The sequence below is a fragment of the Sminthopsis crassicaudata genome, chromosome 1 (genome assembly GCF_048593235.1).
Source record: "Sminthopsis crassicaudata isolate SCR6 chromosome 1, ASM4859323v1, whole genome shotgun sequence".
Taxonomy (NCBI): Eukaryota; Metazoa; Chordata; class Mammalia; order Dasyuromorphia; family Dasyuridae; genus Sminthopsis; species Sminthopsis crassicaudata.
This window is the reverse complement of record NC_133617.1, coordinates 23,992,331-24,012,044: the sequence shown is the minus strand read 5'-3', so window position 1 is coordinate 24,012,044 and position 19,714 is coordinate 23,992,331. Positions and strand designations below refer to the sequence as shown.

Genomic DNA, 19,714 nt, shown 5'->3' with positions numbered 1-19,714 from the left:
TCTAAAATTTGATAACTGAAAGTGATCCCAGTTTTTACCTAAATTCTAGCCCCACTCACATACAGAAAAGGAATTCTCACTAGAAGATCTAACCTCTGCCTGAAGTCTCTTAGGAGGAGAAACCCCTACCTCTCAAGCCATCTCATTCTATTTGGGCATAGGTCTTATTGTTAGAAAGCTTTTCTTCTACTTCCATGGTCGTGAATCAATCAAATAGTGAACACGCATTTATTAGGCACCTGTTTGTGTCAGGGACTGTATTAGGTATTAAGGACACACAAATAAAATTCTCTTCTCACATGGACTTTAAATTTTATTGAGCATATTAAAATATGTATTTACTAAATCAATAAGTATTTATTAAATACTTGACCATGAGCCAGGCACAAGGCTACATGTTGGGTATATAATAACAAAGAATGAAGCAGTCTTTCCTCAAGAATTTCCATGGGGGACTCAAACACAATGACATATATTATATGTGCACTATATGTGCATAAATACATTCATATCTGTATATATGTGTGTGTTTATATATACATATGTATAAACACACACATATATATGAGAGAGATAAATCGTAACTGTTTGTGGGAAGGGATGAGCAGCTGTATTTTAGAGCGTGATCAAGAAAGGCTCTCTATAGAAGGTGGAACTCAAGCCAAGTCTTGAAAGAGTCAAGGAATTCTAAGGAACTCTTCACAAAAACCAGCAAGCAATGAGATCATATGTTGTACAAAAGAATTTTGGATGATTTGTCATCAGGAGAGTGGGTTCATATCCCAGCTCTCACTAGCTATGTGATTATGGTTAAATCATCTCTACGAGCCTCATTTTCATAAAATAAGAATAATAATGCTTATACTTGCTTTCTTTTTTTTCATTTTATTATTTTTAATTTATTATTATTTTTATAAATACACTTGCTTTCTTGAAAGATCTTAAAATCTACAACTGGTACTGAAATGTGAGTTATTAACTCTGAGAGCAGTCTGCACATAAAGGACCATCAATAAAAGGAATTAAAGAAATTTAATTGTTAGAGGAAAAGAGGTAGGGAAAGTAACTTAATTTGGTGTTATTTTATTTAGTATGAGATCAAAAAATCATAGTTTTAGATGCAGAAGGGATCTTAGACATCACCTAGTCTAAAGAAACTGAGAACCAGAGAGGTTAAATATCTTGCCCAAGTCACACAGGAAGAAAGTGATAGAGCTGGGATTTGAATTCAAGTCCTCTGTTCCATTTAACATTCTTTTACAACACTATATACCTCCAAGACTAAATTTTCCTTTTTTTAATTAAAACTTTTTTATTTTCAAAAAAATATGAATGGATAATTATTTTTTAAACATTAATCCTTGCAAAAGCTTGTGTTCCAATTTTCCTTCCCTTCCCTCCTACTCCCTCTCCTAGATAGCAAGTAATCCAATAAAGGCTAGGCATGGTAAAAATATATGTTAGATCCAACATATGAATACATATTTATACAATTGTCTTAGTGAACAAGAAAAATCAGATCAAAAAGGAAAAAAATGAGAAAGAAAATAAAATGCAAGCAAACAACAACAAAAAGAGTGAAAATGCAATGTTGTCATGCACACTCAGTTCCCACAGTCCTCTCTCTCTGTGGGTGTATATGGCTCTGTTCATCATAAGATCATTTAAACTGGTCCGAATCATCTCATTGTTGAAAAGAGCTAGAGAAGACTCAATTTTTATGATCTAATTTTCCCATATGGACTTAGAAACATCAAATTGGAAGGACTCTTTTAGATCCATTTTCTGCCCCTCCTCATTTGACATGTAATGAGGCTTTGGTTTTGTCCATACCAAGATCAATTAATATGGAGGCACCCATGTGGGCAACACCAGAGACTTGCTTCCTAGAGAAGGTGTTCTGTATTTCCCCTACCAGGTAGGTGAGGATAGTATCTTTCTATTGGCTGCATGGTCAGAATCGGTTATGTCTTTAAAAGTGCCAGACTGAGACAGTCTCTTTCCAGTGCCATGAGGAAATGTGTGAAGGTCTTATTTACCCATAGCATGGGCATCAAACTGATCTGGGTAAGGGTAAGGATTATCCGCTCTCCTTTTTCCCTATAAGTGCCATGGCCCTGAAGAAATGAGTTTGGGGTCTCTAGGTACAGGCAATAGAATCTTTGGATCTAGAAGTGTGATCCTCAATGACCTTGGAGACAGGATTCCACACTGAATGCTGCTGCCATCCCAGTTAGCAAGTCCTTAGAATCCAGGATGCTTAGGTACAAGCCTGAGATGGGGTATAGAGCTTTGGACTTGGAACTTTGTGGGACCATGCTATATAGCATGTATATATATATATGTGTGTGTGTGTGTGTGTGTGTATATATATATATATATGTATATATATATATACATATATATATATACGTATATATATATATATACATATATATATATATATATATACACATACACACATATATGAATGCATACATGCACATATAGTTCCACCTTCTATAGAAAGCCTTTCTTGATCATGCTCTAATCTCCAGCTGCTCATCCTTCCCACAGTTATGATTTATCTCTCTCATATATATGTGTGTGTGTTTATACATGTATATGTATAAACAACACATATATACAGATATGAATGTATACATGCACATATAGTGCATATATACATATATGTGTATATATATGTGTGTATATATATATGAACTGGCCTAATCTATGAACTTGATATTTTTCCCCTTCCCAGAAACAGAGAAGGGCACCAAAGTAAAATATTCTTCCACCCAAGTGTTAATGAGGAGTTATATTTACATGGTTTTTTCCTTGACTATCTTTGAAGTAAATATTCCTTTATAAAAGTTAATCTGACTGTTACTAGTTAACAAATGGATAAATGGAATTGGGGTACAGGGAAACCTTAAAAGTGGAGGAACACTAAACCTATTTAATGAGATGATGCCAAAAAAAATCTGGGATAAAGCTAACATACCATTTCCCAGATTCTATCAAATAAAAATCAATCTTCTGGGGCTCATGAAGAATAAAACCTGCAAACGCAGGGCCTGGGTATTGATCTACTATGATGAGGTCATAATGAAGGTACCATGTTTCCTTGAGGGACATGGAAATGGCAAAGAGGGCAGGGAATGAGATGCTGGGGACATAATGAAAGGCTGCATGCATCTGATGCAGTTGAATCAGTGGCAGAGAGAGTAGATTATCCCCCAAGTCCTCTTACAGGTACAGGAGAACCCTGGGAGAGGGGTGAAATGGAACACCCTTGGCTCTTTAGGTCATAGGGGCCAGGCCAATCACTGTTATATATGAAAGATGAAATGACTTGCTCAGTGTTCTACAGATTCCATTGTGCTATAATTTGTCTGGTATGACTATATGATTTTGACCTCCCTAATCCTGATGAATTTCTCGCTTTTGGCAGTTTCTTGAAGTCCACTTTGGTTAAATAACTTCCTACTGATTTTAAGGTGATTGAGGAAGGAAATAAATCACATGGGCCAAGGCAATGAATCACCTAAACTTCAGCTGAAGCTACAAATGATTGTTAAGGTAAACAAGAGTTACACCCTAAAAATAACAGGAATACTGATAGTAGTATGCTAAGTACAAGATGTAGATGAGGGGGAAAGGCTTGTTTTGCCTAGCCAGTGGTGGGTGGAATCTTGGGGGCAGAATGATTTATAGAGCTCAGAGTGGAGAGAATTCTCAGGATCTCCCCTGGGGAGATAACCACCAGGAGCTTGGCTCTCCCACATAAAACTCCAGGAGACAAGGGATGGTTTGGGGAGGAATGTGGTGGATGAGATCCAGATCCAACAGGACTCCATGGAACTATCTGAATCCTTTCATTGTGCAAAAACTGAAATAATTGGAACATTACTTGAAGCTTGGAAGCCTTTGCATTTGTCAGGAGAGATTTAATTTTAGTAAGGGGCAGAGTGGAAAGGCTTGTGTATTGAGGATAATTAAACTTGGATTCAAACTAGATAAGCAAATCTCTGGACCTCTCAAGGCTTTAGTTTCCCAGTCTCTAAAATGAGAAGGTTATATTAGATGACCTCTAAGGTCCCTTTTAGTTCTCTATAACCTTAAATTTGTAAAACAATCTCTTAGAGACATCAGGAGACGTCTAATTAAAACCATTGTCAATACAGGTGGACTGGTGCTGTGGAAAGAATGTTGATCTTGAACTCAGAACATGAAAATTGGAAACACCACTGGCATTTACTAGTGCTCTAACCCTAGTAAGGCACTTAAGATCCTGTGCCTCAGTTTTCTCATGTGTAGAATGGGGCTAGCAATACTTTCAAGATATACATAAATATGTATATATATATATATATATATATATATATATATATATATATATATATATATATGTGTGTGTGTGTATACACACACACACACACACATATATATACACACACACATATATCCATACCTGTATGTATATCTGCATCTATGTCTGTCCATATCCATGTCTATATTTATATTATATAATATATATGTATATATCTATATCTATGTCCACATCCATCTCTCTATCTGTCCTGTAAATATTTGGCTAATGGGAATTGATACAGGAATTGATACACAAGGTAAGTAAGGAGATAATAGTAAAAGCATAACTGATTGCCTTTGATAAATTCAAATCATCTGCCTTGAGGGCACTCAAGGGCAACAAAACAATGGGCAGATGAGACTGCTGAACCACTATGTGTGGTTGTGTTGAACAAGAATAGTGCTGCAGGATTGGAGAAGAGTCATCGTCCTGATTTTTCAAAACAGAGAAGAGAATAGAAGCTGAAAAGTTTACTTCAGTATGCTTGACTGGTTCCTGACAGCATCCTAGAAAGTATTACTAAAAGGATAGTTTAGTGAAAAACTAGAAAGGGAAGCAGTGATCATGGAGAGTCAATATTGCGTTCTAAACTAAACTTATTTTGCTTTTTTGAGCAAGTTACTCTATTTATCAGGAGAATACTATCAAAATATTTTGCTTAGATTTTAGCAAAGCATTTCATTAAAACATCCTCTGTCTCCTGGAGTTTTTTGTGGGAGAGCCAAGCTCCTGGTGGTTATCTCTCCAGGGGAGATCCTGAGAATTCTCTCCACTCTGAGCTCTGTAACCCTACATAGCTTTGGAATTGATTGAATGGTCAGATTCAGAGTGTAATCATAGTTCAGGGTCAATATGGCAGGATGATTCCAGTGGAGTCCTCCAGAGATCTGTACTTGACCTTCTATGACTGTTGAACATTTTTATTATTGACTTAGATAAAGTTATCAATGGTCATACCTGTCAAATGTATAGATGACATGAAATTGAGCATTAGAACTAATACATGAGATGATGAGGTTGGGATACCAAAAGATCTTGACAAGAATAAAACTTCAAGACAAGTAGAATCCGATGCAATTTAATGACTTTTAAAACACAAGGAATTTTTATTTTTAAAAAAATGAAAAGGGGGACAGCTAGGTGGTGCAGTGGGTACAGCATCAGCCCTGAATTCAGGAGGACCCGAGTTCAAATCTGGTCTCAGACACTTAACATGTCCTAGCTGTGTGACCCTGGGCAAGTCACTTAACCCCAATTGCTTCAGCCAAAAAAAAAAAAAGAAAAGAAAAGAAACTAAACCTAGCACAGGAGATGTGAAACAAGGAACAACTCCCCATAATACTTGCCCCTCAAGGAGTTCATCTTTGAATTGGGGATCAAAGATGCTGAAACAAGACAGATTAAATGACATGGTCAAGGTCACAGAGGTAGGAATCACTAAGTATATGTTGTAAAGAGTTGGATTTAGGTTTGATATAAAACACAGCTTACTAACAATGGACAATTGAAATGGATTGGTTAAGACTCAAATTATACTTGGTCCTGTCTCCTCATTTCATACCCATTTCTCTGAACAAAAATTAGAATGGAGTTCCTCCATTAGATTGTGGGCTTTCCCATTATTTGTGAACTGCTTAAAATAATAAGCACATTTTGGCTTTCTTTTTAGCCTCAGAGTTTAGAACAGTGTTTGGCAATTTGTTGTTGTTGTTATTGAGTAGTTCAGTTATGTTACTCTCTATGTCCTCCCCCCTTTCCTGCCAAGGACCATATCATCCTAATGCTGTCTATTTAAACAGCAACAGCAAAGATACTGGAGTAGTTTTCATTTTCTTCTCCAGTGGATTAAGACAAACAGAAGTTTTGCTTGCTCAGGGTCACACAGCTTGAACTTAGGTCTTCCTGACTCAAAATCCCAGCTTTATCCCTTGAGCCACCTAGCTGTCTCTTCCTGGCACATAGTAGATGCTTAATAAATGCTTTCTTGACTGACAATTACATCCACCTACTTGGTGAAGCATACTATAGAATTGATAAGTCACAAAATATTCTACCTTTCATTTCATGACTTTGCACTGGCCATTCCCAATCCTTGGAATATTCTCCTGCCTCATCTCTGTCTCTCAGGATCCCTGGCTTCCTTCAAGACTCAGCTGAAAAGTCACTTCCTGCAGGAAGTTATTCCTATTTCTCTCGGCCACTATGTCTTCTCCCTCTAAGGTAACTTTATATCTACTTTGTATGTAGCCTGGACATATTTAGCTATATAAATATTGTTTTTGATCATCCCCTCCCTATATAAGTACCTGATCTGCTTGTTGACTGAGTTGGAAGAGATTCCATTGACCATTTAGTCCAGTTATTAACCATTTTTTCCCATGAACCCATGAATGCCTATTCCCACCCCTGCCAAAATTGTCTTTTGTATATATTTTGGACATGTCTACATAAGGACATCCCCATCCTTCTTGGCTAGATTATAAAATACTTGAGGCAAGAATTGCTTGACTTTTGTCTCTGAATATTTACCACCTGCCAGAGTATCTGGAATATATTAAATATTAATAGGATTTTTTGACTAATTTATGAGGGGGTTCACCTGGGGTCCATAAACATGATTCTTAAAACTATTTTAAGAATTTTTTGAAATGTTTGCAATCCTGTGCATTTATATTCTGAGCACAGCATGATACATTCAACCCAACTACCAAGAAGGTTCAGAACATAAGAAAATGAAGATTTCTCAGAATTCTCTCCCAGAGTTTGGATACTTAAATTACAATTTCAGGAGAAAACCCTGTGAGAGAATAGGAAGATCTAGAATGTATATCTGGATGTTGCAGGGACAAAAGATCTGATATTGGCTCCCCATCCTCAAGAAGCAGGGCAAGGTGGACCAGTCAGTCGAAGTATGGCTAATTTTTCTCAATTTGTACATATAACAGATCATACTCCAGTATCGAATAGCAAATGTGGGAAGACAAGTCTGAAATGAAGCCATAAAAAGGATTAGGTTTGATGTAAAAATAGCTCGCTTATCTCTGATTTTCCATTTTTGAGACCCTCTAAAATAGGAGTTGCCCTGTCTGATTGCTGCCGCCCTCTCTCTACACACACCATATAGACCTCAAGAAGGGACACAGTCCAGAAGACACAGGTGAAATGGGCAGAATTGCTGGCTAACCTGAGGCTCAGGGTTTAGTCAGCTAAGGATAGCAGCAGTCAGGGTGGCAGACTGAGGCAGGAAGGGACACTTCCAAAAAAGGAAAAACTCCCTACTCATGAAAGTAAGAGGGGCTCTCATTCACTGGAAGTCTTCCAGGAAAGAACAGATGGCCATTTGTCAGGGATGCTACATTGAGAATTCTTGCTCAGGTGGGAGCTATACTGCAGAGGTCTTTTCTAATTCTGGGGGTCTGTAATTGGAAATAGAAATTGGGGGAGAAAAAAGATTTATGGATATTTCTGGTATTATGAATTGAGGGATTGGTGGAGTTCTCGAAAGAAGTAGGGAATTTTAGATCATTGATGGTGGGGTTCTCAAAAGAAGGAAGGAATTTTTGATCATTGAAGGCGGTTCTCAAAAGAAATAGGGAATTTTTGATCATTGATGGTGGAATACTCAAAAGAAGGAGGGGATTTTAGATCATTGATGGTGGTTCTCAAAAGAAATAGGGAATTTTTGATCATTGATGGTGGGGTTCTCAAAAAAATAGGGAATTTTTGATCATTGATGGTGGGGTTCTCAAAAGAAATTGGGAATTTTCGATCATTGATGGTGGGGTTCTCAAAAGAAGGAGGGAATTTTAGATCATAGGATCAAAGCTTTAGTGCTAGAAAAGACCTCATAGGTCAACTTCACCCCATTTTGCAGATAAGGAGACAGATCGATAGAGATTAAGAGACTTGGTCAAGATCATATAGATAGTAAGTGGTATAGAATGATGGGATCAGATGAACTGGCAAATCTAAGTTGCTTCTTATTCTAACTATGATCCTCTCATGTAGCTACTTGTAGTCTTATTTTTAAAAGTTTTTTTTTTTTTTTTTTTTTTTAAGGATACCTCTCTCACATTAGACTGAACTCCCTGAGAACAGGGAACGGTTTTTGCTTTTATTTGTATTTCAGTGGATACCACGGTGATTAATAGATGTTTCTTGTTTCCAGTTACTGTTGTAGAGTTTCTGGAGCACTGAGATAGTATATTAATCAATCAACAAACACTTCTAAGCACCTACTATGTGCTAAGCACTGAGGATAAGTGATTTTCTTCAAGGAGTTTGCAATCTGTTGGAAGAGACAATATGCAAATATATACAAAGCAAGCCATATGCAGGATAAATAGGAAGTAATTAGTGAAAGGAAGATCTACATGAGTTGTTAAAGCTTAGAGAGCTAGTATATGTTTGAGATGATTTGAACAAGGATTTCCTGACTTCAAAACTAGTCCTGTATTCTTTCTTTGAATTACAGGACCACAGAATCACAGAGTTTACCAGTAGGAAAGAACCCTAGTGGCCATCTAAGTCCAACCCAGACACCAAAAGAATCCCCACTCTAATCCACCAAGTTCTGCTTATATATCTCTAAGGAGGGGAAGCTCCTCACCTCTTGGGACGGCCTATTCTAGTTTTGGGCAACTTGAAATTTGGCTAAGATTTCCTGCAATCAAGCTTAAATTTGCCTCTTGCAAACAAACCATTGATCCTGGTTCTGCTGTCTTTGGGGTCAAACAGGATAAGTCTAATCCTTCCTCAATATGTTAGCCCTTCATATACTTGAAGCTACCATGTGTTCTCAGACTCTGACCATTTCCAGTTCCTTCATCATGGACTTGAAGCTCTTCATCATTTGGGTTGCCTTCCTCTGGACATTTCTAACTTTATCAATGTCGCCCCTAAATCATGATGCCCAGTACTTCAGATGGGGTCTGATGAGAGTTGATTATGGTGGGGGGAGGGGAGGGAGAGAAGGAGGGGAAAGGGTACCACAGAAGGAGGAGATCTCATTGGGCATTTCATCTAGTCTGTTCCTAACCAACAAGGTCAAGTGGTATTTCAGCCCCTACTTGAAATCCTCAAGAGAAGAATCACAGAGTTCTTCCTCACTCTCAGAGATGTTTTCACTTTGAAGAAAGAACATTCTATTTCCCTCTTTTCAGAATGTCCTCTGTTAAAATTCCCTGACTGGCTCTTGAACCAAGTGTCAGTGGAATATCTAGGGAAGGGGGTGACAATCAGAGCAAATTCTCCATGAGGGAGTTAGAGTAGAGGATTCCTCTTAAAACCTCTTCCAGAGCTCACATCCTTTGACTTCACAGTGCCTGGTGCAGAAGTCTTTGATAAAAGTTTAAAAAAGTTGTTTGATGAGGAGATTGTAAGAGAAATATTTAAATGGGGTCTGTAAACCCATTAAAATATTTTGTTAATTGTATTTTAATATAATTGCTTATTTGTTATCCCAAGTATTTTATTTTATTCTTTTATAAACATGATTCTGAGGAAGAATCTCTAGGCTTATTCAAACTGCCCAAGGGGTCTAGGATACCCCAAAGCCTAAAGATGACTGGTCTAGATCAGGGCTTCTTAAACTTTTCTCATTGGGGATCCTTTTTCCCTAAGAGATTTTTATGTGACCCTAAGTACATAGGTATATAAAACAGCTATACAGCTCAAACACTGATAATAATTCACAATTTTATAAACCCCATAACTATTTAATTATGAGGTCCTATATGGGGCTAGAAACCCCTTTTAAGAAGCTGGGGCCTAGAGAATCTAAAATCTCATTCAGAATTCATATGCTTATTTTATGATATCTGGCATATAGGAGGTACTTAATAAAATTTTTTTTTTTTTAATCATTGGTTGACTGGTTGATGGTGTGTGTGTGTGTGTGTGTGTGTGTGTGTGTGTGTGTGTGTGTTTATGTGTGTTTAAACTAGGTTAGAGGTTTTTAACTTGAAGCTGTAAATTTTAAAAATATATATATTTTCAGTAATTGTGTTTCTCAGTCCTGAAGTCAGGAACCTAAGTTCAAATCTGGCCTCAGACACTTAATACTTCGTAACTATATGACCCTAGGCAAGTCACTTAACCCCAACTGCCTCAGCAAAAAAAGAAAAGGGAAAATTGTTTCCCTTGCAAATCTTTTTTTAAAATTTTATCATTTGAGATTAGACTTACTACTTGGCCACAAGAAGGCAGAACCAGGAGTAACAGGTGAGTATGATCAAAAAACAACTTTTTTTTTTTTTTTTTTTTTTTTTTTTTTTGAGGCTGGGGTTAAGTAACTTGCCCAGGGTCACACAGCTAGGAAGTGTTAAGTGTCTGAAACCAGATTTGAACTTGGGTCCTCCTGAATTCAAGGCTGATGCTCTATCCACTGCGCCACCTAGCTGCTCCTCAAAAAATAAATTTAAGCTTGATTTCAGGATTTATTGTCAACAATTGGAGCTGTTCAAAGTCGAGCGGACTGTTCTAAGAGATGAGGGCCTCTCCTTCCTTGGAGTTCTTCAGGCAGAGTTGGATAGGTTTGAGGGGCAATCTTTTGATATATGGGCTGGACTGAGAGAGGGTCCTTCACCGGATTTCTCAAGAGATCCAAGACACACAAAAAATGCTGACTTTTTGATTTAGAGGATCTCTCTAAGCTCCCTTTCAGAGTTTACATCTTTTGATGTATAATTGCCGGACATAAGCCTGTGAGTGAGCAAGAGGATCTAGAATGTGTGTCTGGATGCTGCAGGGACAGAAGATCTGGCTTCATCTTCCCTGTTTCCAGGAGGCAGGACAGTAAGGGCAAGCCAGCTGAAATCAGAGTTAATTTTGCTTGCTTTGCACAATAACTAATTACATTTGGAGTCAAGCAGTAAGTGGTGGCGTAACATTGCCTTAGGCAGGCCTCTGAAATGGAGCATGCAAGGGAGGCTGCGTTGGGTTTAATAGCAGTTTGCTTGTCCCTGATCTTTCATACATTCAACCCTGACTGTAAGATAGGAGCAGAGCAGCAGGGCTGCAATCTGGGGATTCTATGACATGCAAGTGAATTGGATTGAAGGGATGGAGGGCTGTGCAAAGTCACCAGCCTCACTTTCTCTTCCAGAGTCATCTAGGACCAAGATCAGGATGATTAGGGATTGCTCTAGATGCAGTGGGAGAACTTGAATCCAGGGAAGATCACCTGAGGTAGTAGTGAGTTCCCTGTCACTGGAGGGCTTCCAGCAAAGAAGGAATAACTACTTATTAGGGATATTATAAAAGATTTTTTGTTCAGGTAGAGGTTAGACCACATGGTTTCTGAGCTCTCAAAGAATGTGAATGGAAAAGGTCCCATGAGCATTATTCTCTATCAGAGGAACTAGCTTTAAAGCCCTGACACTTACTAGTTGTATAAAATTAAGCAAATTAATTCATTTCTATCATCATCATAATTGGTAGTAGACACATATTTTTATATCTCTTATTTAATTTTACCCCATAACAACCTTGAGAAGTAGATACTACAGCCATAAATGTCCTGGATCTTTTCACACTCTATTGTCTTTACTGGGAACACGTCTTGGCCATCATTCCCCCCAATTAGTTTGAATACATTAAAAATAAAGGTTTATATAGAATTTTCAAAGTAATTTGTTAACAGCAGCTTATTAATTTTTATATTTCTGTATAATCAATATATCAAAGAACTTTGTTTCATTAGTGAATGTTAATGCAGATCAAAGTCTACCTATAAGTTAATAGATAAGTCTTAGACTAGGAGGGACCTGTCCATGGTAACATAACCAGTTAAGTGTCAAAAATGGGGCTTGAAGTCTTAGACTAGGAGGGACCTGTCCATGGTAACATAACCAGTTAAGTGTCAAAAATTGGACTTGAAGTCTTAGACTAGGAGGGACCTGTCCATGGTAACATAACCAGTTAAGTGTCAAAAATTGGACTTGAAGTCTTAGACTAGGAGGGACCTGTCCATGGTAACATAACCAGTTAAGTGTCAAAAATGGGACTTGAAGTCTTAGACTTTGACACTTAACTGGTTATGTTACCATGGACAGGTCCATGGTAACATAACCAGTTAAGTGTCAAAAATGGGACTTGAATCCAGGGCTTCCTGAGTCCATTGCTTCCATTCTATCCACTATGCCAGGTTTCCTGTCTCCCATGAAGGATGGAGGTCATAGCTATTCATATAGATGAGGAGACAGTCACGCAATATTTAAGTGCATATTATGTGCCAGACACCATGTGATGTGGGGGATCCAAAGGAGGGTAAAACCATTATTCCTGTCCTCATGAGGATTATATTCTAGTAGGAGAATAGAGACAGTTTCAGGATTCTATTTTAGAGCCAGGAATAGAATTAGGGCTCAAAGCAAAATCTCCCACTGCAGCCATCTCTACTAAATATCTGGGTTATTTGGCAATAGTCACTCAAGGCTTCTTTTCTTGCCTCATCTTGGTATGGACAGTAGCTGTGGATATTTCAGATTCATGTCAGGAGAACACAAGAGCTGGCAGGTCCAAGGTAAAAAAATTCAAAGATGGTCTGATGAATAAATTATAGATTTAGATTTAGAGCTAGAAGAGGTCATTGAATCCAACTCATTGTAAGGATCAAGAGAATGATACATTAAATGACTCAACTGGCGTCTCATAGATAAGTGTCCGAGGGAGAATTTGAATTCGGATCATTCTGACCCCAAGCTCACCACTCTGGACATTATGCTACCTCTTGTTTATCCTTTGTTCTTGAAGAGGACCAAGATATCAGGGAGGTGATTCCATGATATTCAAGTGAATTGGATTGAAGTGATGGAGGGCTGTGCAAAGTCACCAGGCTCATTTTCTCTTCCAGAGTAATCTGGGCCCAGTGGTTAGACAAAGGTCAGGGTGATTGCTCTGGATGCAGTGGGAGAACTTGGCCTTACTAAGCTAAGATCTTTAATAGGTCCCCATTTGACTAAGGCAATGTTCAATGTAGGATATAACTAGGTAAGAAATGAGATAGAGAATGGTCTCTTTTACTTCTTTAAAAATCAATCTAGAAGGGAAAGATTTATGGTTTTTGGTCAAAACAGAAACAATTGCTATAAGAGACATTATGTCGCCTAGATGGTAGTGGACTGGATATATTTACTGCCTAAGGATTAATGAAAAGTGATCCCATAAAGACTCTTCACTAAGTTCAATAAGGGTGATATTTTGATAGTCCATTTTAAAAAATCCTCAGTATTTAGCCAGAGAGCAGATACCTAATAAAGACTTGCTGAATTAAATAAATACTAAGTGTCTAATTGAATTTATTTTTTGACATATTAATTTCACAACAAATATTTGGAGGAAGATATATTAATTTTTTTTCTCATAGGAATCAGATTGGAAAACCAGAGTTCCATTGTATAAAGGGGGAAGGGGAGGGAACAAGCAGTTATTAAGTACTTACTATTAAGGACTTATTATTTATTAATTACCAACCTTAGAATCAGGAAGACCTGAGTTTAAAACTAGCCTCAGATACTTAATATTTATTAATGGTGTGATTGGGCCAATAATTTAATCCTGGTTGCCTCCAAAAAGAAGAAAGGAAGGAAGGAAGGAGAGAAGAAAGAATGGAGGGAGGGAAGGAGGGACAAAGAAAAGAAGAGAGGAAAGAAGGGGGAGAAAGAAAGAGAGGAAGGGAAGGAGCAAGGGAGAAAGAAAGAAAAGAAAGGAAGGAGGGAAGAAATTAAGGGAGAGGAATAGGGAGGAAGAAAAAAGGAATGAAGGAAGAAAGAAGGAAAGGAGAGAGGGAAGGAAGAAGGAAAGGAGAAAAGGAAGAAAAGAAGAAAGGATGTGAGGAGTGAGGAAGGGAGGAAGAGCAAGAGGAAGAAAAAAGGAAAGAAAGAAGGAAAGGAGAGAAGGAAGGAAGAAGAAAAGGAGAAAAGGAAGAAAAGAAGGAAGGATGGGAGGAGTGAGGAAGGGAGGAAGAGTGAGAGGTAGGGAGGGAGGAAAAAAGGAAGGAAGAAAAGGAAAGAAGAGAAGGAATGAAGGAAAGAAAGAAAGAAGGAAGGAAAGAGGGAGGGAGGAAGGAAGAGAGAGAAGAAAGAATAAAAGAGAAAGAGAGGTAGAGAGGGAAGGAAGGAAGAAACAAGGAAGGAAGGAAGGATAAAAGGAAGGATGAAAGGAAAGAAGAATTGGGGACCTTGGAGAGAAAAAGAATCCAAGATCCAGGTTCCTTGGATGAATATGTGTGGGGAGGTGAGGGGATGGTGTTGGAGAGTATAAACACTGAATTACAGTTTATATAAATCCCAAGGCAGACTTCCAAAATTCTGGAATAGAATCACTTTATGGCTGTGCCATTTTTTTATGGCAAAAAGAGACTCATTTGTTCTGTCTACCATCTAAGAATCCTGCTATGACACAACGATTATCCTTTACCACTTTTCTCTTTTAGCTAATTTCCTTGAGCACACTATACTTATTTGCAATGCCCATCTCTATTAAAATCCTACTAATACTTTCAAGACCAAATCATATTTCACCTGAAGTCATCAACAAACATTTATTGAGTATTTATTGTGCGTCAAACACTATTTTAAATATAAAATATAAATATAAAATATAATATATTTATAAAAAATAAATATAAAATATATTTAATATAAAAAAGGCGAATTCTAGGGAAGAAGACCACAAACAAACAACTATGCACATGTGAGGTTACATATAGCTTACACGGAAGTAGTCTCAGAGAGACGGCACCGAGATTAAGGAGGACTGGGAAAGCTTTTTTGTAGTAGTTGGAAATTTAAGTGAATTTTGATGGAGGTCAGGGGACTTAGAAGACAGAGATAAGGAGGAAGAGAATTCCAGGAAGCTAGCCAGTGAAAGTGCCTGGAATTGGGTGGTGATGGAATATTTTGTGGGAAGAATAATGAGGACAGTGTCATTGGATTACAGTACACAGAGGAAACTAATGAGAAGATGGGAAGTTCATGGGTTCAAATCTGGAGCTACTTCCTAGCTGAGTGATCCTGGACAAATCCCTTTATCTTATTTGCCTGTTTCCTCATTTGGAAAATGAGCTGGAGAAGGAAATGACAAATTATTCCAGGATCTCTGCCAAGAAAATTCTCAAGTGGGGTGACAGAGTCAGATATGATTCGAATGACTGAACAAACACAAGCAAAAGGTATAAGAATAGTGGAAAAGGGGGTGGCTAGGTGGCGCAGTGGATAGAGCACCAGCCCTGAAGTCAGGAGGACCTGAGTTCAAATTTGACCTCGGACTCATCTCTTAACATTTCCTAGCTGGTGACCCTGGGCAAGTCACTTAACCCCAATTGCCTCAGGGAAAAATAATAATACTGGAAAGATTATGAAGACAGAGGGTTTTGTATCTGATCCTGAAGGTGATCTGGAACATTGGAGTTTATTGAAGGGGGATATTTGGGATGACATGGTCAGGGCTTTAGAAAGATCAATTGACAAATGAATAGAGCATGGACTGGAGTAGGGAGAGACTTGAGGCAAACAAAAACAAAAACAAAAACAAAACACTTCTTCCCCTCAAGTAGGCTATTGTAGTAGTTCAGGTTTAAGGTGACAAAGGTATGAATCAGGTGGTGGTGTCAGAGGAGAAAAAAGGATGTTTTTGAGAGATATTATGAAAGTATAAATTTTGACTTGATCACTGATTGGATATGAAGGGGGGAGAGAGAGTAGAGTCAAAGAAGACACCTAGATTGTGAGAAAGGATGATTAGAAAAAAGAGAACCCTCTCAACAATGATAGGAAAATTTAGGAAGTGGAAAGAGCTGGTATGGGGGAATAATAATGAGGTCAGTTTGGGATATATTGAGTATCAGATGTCTATGGGATGTCAAGTTTGCGAAGGCCACTAAGCAGTTAGAGAGGTCAGAATGAGGTTAGGGACTAGACAAATAAATCTGCATAAAAGTGCTGATTGACTCCATGGAAGCTGATGAGATCACCCAAATGAATTAATAGAGAGGGAGAAGACAAGAAGATCTGGAACAGAGCATTGTTGTTAAAGATATAGCAAAAGATGTTGAGAAAGAGCAATCAACAGGTAGAATAACCAGGAGAGAACTGTCACAGACTCAGAGTGATCCATAGTATCAAAGCCTGCAGAAAGTCAAGAAGAATGAGGATTAAGAAAAGATTGAATTTGATAAATAAGAGGTCATTGGTAACTTTGGACAAAGCACTTTGGGTGAATGATGAAATTGGAACCCAGACTGTAGAGAATTAAGAAGAGATTGAGAGGAAAGGAACTAGGGGCAACTAGAGAGGGCCTTCTCAGAAATTTTAGTCACAAAAGGGAGGAGATACCTGGATTTGATTCTTAGTTCTACTGCTTTATTATTATGTGATCTTGAGCAAGACATTTAGTCTCTTGAGGTGTTTCTTTTCTCCTCTGTAGACCAAGGGGGTTGGATTTTATGAGCCATAACTTTTTCTGGCATTAAACCAACCATTCTCTGAATCTGAAAGTGCTATCTGAATATGCTCCCAACTTTATGAGTCACAAAGATGACTACTGCTGGGCAATCTTTCCCAGGGATGGAAGATTCAGCCAAGGAGGAAGAGGATATCTTGTGAAGTCCCCAAAACATGTTGCTGCTGCTCAGATTCCCCCGTCGGACATATTCTACCCTGGATCTGGAGTGACATATGGCCAAAGTATAGATCACATGAGATATGCAAGGAAACAAAGCTTATGACTCCTGACCACCTTCTACAGAGACAGAAGAGACACTTAATAAAAAACACAAAGGGAGACAGATGAAAAGATCCAGTCTACTGCCGCCAAGAGTTTCTGAAATCTTACCTGCTGCTAACTCTCCCACACTTACACTGGAACTTTCTCCAAAGATGGGCTGGTCTAACCAGAGTACATCAGCACTGAAGACAACATAGAATCAACTGAAATTCTTGTTCTAGAAATGAGGCATGGGAGCAGTCCCAGAAGCTCATCCCTGGAGCACCCTCCCTACCCTCACTTGTTACTAACATCAGGTTACTAACAACGAGGTGCTGGGTGGAGTGTGGCTGCCATGCTGCCAAGGAGATTCGAATGAAAAGTGAAGATAGAAGAGTTCCAGATGAAAAACCTCAGGCAGTTTCTGGGAGGGTTGATCAACCAATTTCTATACCTTCTTTCATCAGTTTCTTGAATAGATTTCTCTAAGGGTTTCTGTCTCTCCTCATTTCTACTAAGATCATGTCTCAATGTATCTAGCACAAATCATTTAAACACTTAGTATAATTACTAGATCCCTGGAATACTACTAAATAATAAATATTAATCAACTAACCTAGTAAATAAGTAAATTAATTTAATTAATAAAATTAATATATAAATAATAAATGTTACTAAATCCTGGAATGAAAAACACAAAGGGTGGATGTTGTTCTTTAATGCAAGGCTCCATGAAGAAGCATTATAGCATAGTGGTTAGAGAGCTAGTTCCTAGTAGCTCAAGGCAACCAGTCGTTTTAGTCATGTCTGATTCTTCATGACTTCATTTGGGATTTTCTTGGCAAAGATATTGGACTGGTTTGCCATTTCCTTCTCCAGTTCATTTTACAGATGAGGAAACTGAGGCAAACAAAGTTAATTGGCTTGCCTAGGGTGACACAGCTAGTAAGTGTCTAAGGCCAGATTTGAACTCTGGTCTTCCTGAGTTCAGCATCAGCACTCTATCCACTGAGCCATCTAGCCACCCTCTAGGTGGAAGTAATGGTTCCATTGCATTTGTCATGATGAAGTTCCCCACTGGGATAAAATTCAACACCCTAGTATGACATTCAGAGTGTTCCACACCTTGCCATTCCAGGATTATTCTATAACCTAATTTTCATGGACTCAAAACCTCATTAAATTAGCTATCAGTGATTTCAAGAATTGGTCATATTTCCCTCCCATCTCTATACATTTACAAAAGCCAAGAGCCAAACTAGGGCAGTTATTTAAATTTCATCTCCACCTTTAAGAAATCTTTATATTATTCAAGGCCCAGATCAGGGGCTACTTTTTCTGTGAAGCTAAAAACATTCAACCATTTCTCTCCTTTCCTTCCCTCCTCTCTTTCTGCCTTTCTCCCTCTCTTTTTTCTTCTTTCTTCTTTCTTTCCTTCCTTCCTTCCTTCCTTCTTCCTTCCTTCCTTCCTTCCTTCCTTCCTTCCTTCCTTCCTTTCTTTCTTTCTTTCTTTCTTTCTTTCTTTCTTTCTTTCTTTCTTTCTTTCTTTCTTTCTTTCTTTCTTTCTTCTTTCTTTCTTTCTTTCTTTCTTTCTTTCTTTCTTTCTTTCTTTCTTTCTTTCTTCTTTCTTTCTTCTTCCTTTCTTTCTTCCTTTCTTTCTTCCTTTCTTCCTTCCTTTCTTCCTTCCTTCCTTCCTTCCTTCCTTCCTTCCTTCCTTCCTTCCTTCCTTCCTTCCTTCCTTCCTTTCTTCCTTTCTTTCTTTCTTTCTTTCTTTCTTTCTTTCTTTCTTTCTTTCTTTCTTCTTTCTTTCTTTCTTTCTTCTTTCTTTCTTTCTTTCTTTCTTTCTTTCTTTCTTTCTTTCTTTCTATCTATCTGTATACATGTCTGTTTGTCTGTCTGCCTGCCTGCCTGCCTACCTGTCTGTATATCTATCTATCTAAAGCATTTTATACTTTAAAATTGGTTTTCACACCAATTTTGTGAGCTACCTAAGGGCTATTATCTTTATTTCACAGATAGGAAAACAGCCTCAGAGAGGTTAATGTGCAGCTTGCAATCACATATTTAGGAGCTAGAAGACCCTGATGCCAAATTCTAATCTCCTGACTTCAATTCATTTCTAAGTTTTATCATCCTGTGCAGTGTGTTTTCAAAGGGGAAGGAAAGAAAAGATAGGTGAAGGGGACAGAAAGATAGGGGGGAAAAGGCAGGGGGAGAGAGGGAGATGGAGGGAAAAAGAAGAGGGGAAAGAAGGGAGAGAGGGGGGAGGGGGGAGAGAGAGAGAGAGAGAGAGAGAGAGAGAGAGAGAGAGAGAGACAGAGACAGAGAGAGAGAGAGAGAGAGAGAGAGAGAGGGGGAGAGGGGAGAGGGGAGAGGGGAGAGGGGAGAGGGGAGAGGGGAGAGGGGAGAGGGGAGAGGGGAGAGGGGAGAGGGGAGAGGGGAGAGGGGAGAGGGGAGAGGGGAGAGGGGGAGAGGGGAGTGAGAGAACATAGCAAGACAGAGCAGAGATTGCTCTAAGCTCTTTGCTTTTGAATGCTTCAGGACTGTTGTTCAGCTCCACCCCGCTCACGCTCCAGGATGGTTCAGGGTGACTGTCTCTAGGAACTAGGCCAGACAGACAGCATGCTTCCCATCAGTGACTCCAGTCTGACG

The 19,714-nt window shown here is 38.5% G+C and overlaps 1 protein-coding gene across 2 annotated transcripts in view; it reads right to left on the bottom strand.

Moving 5' to 3' along the window:
- The window catches only part of NOS1 (nitric oxide synthase 1), a gene marked incomplete at its 3' end in the record, with an annotated part of 137,393 nt that overhangs the window by 78,711 nt on the left and 38,968 nt on the right, over nt 1-19,714 (bottom strand). The window contains 1 exon segment of one of the 2 annotated variants that reach the window (XM_074296746.1): nt 17,192-17,349. 2 annotated transcript variants of the gene reach the window in all.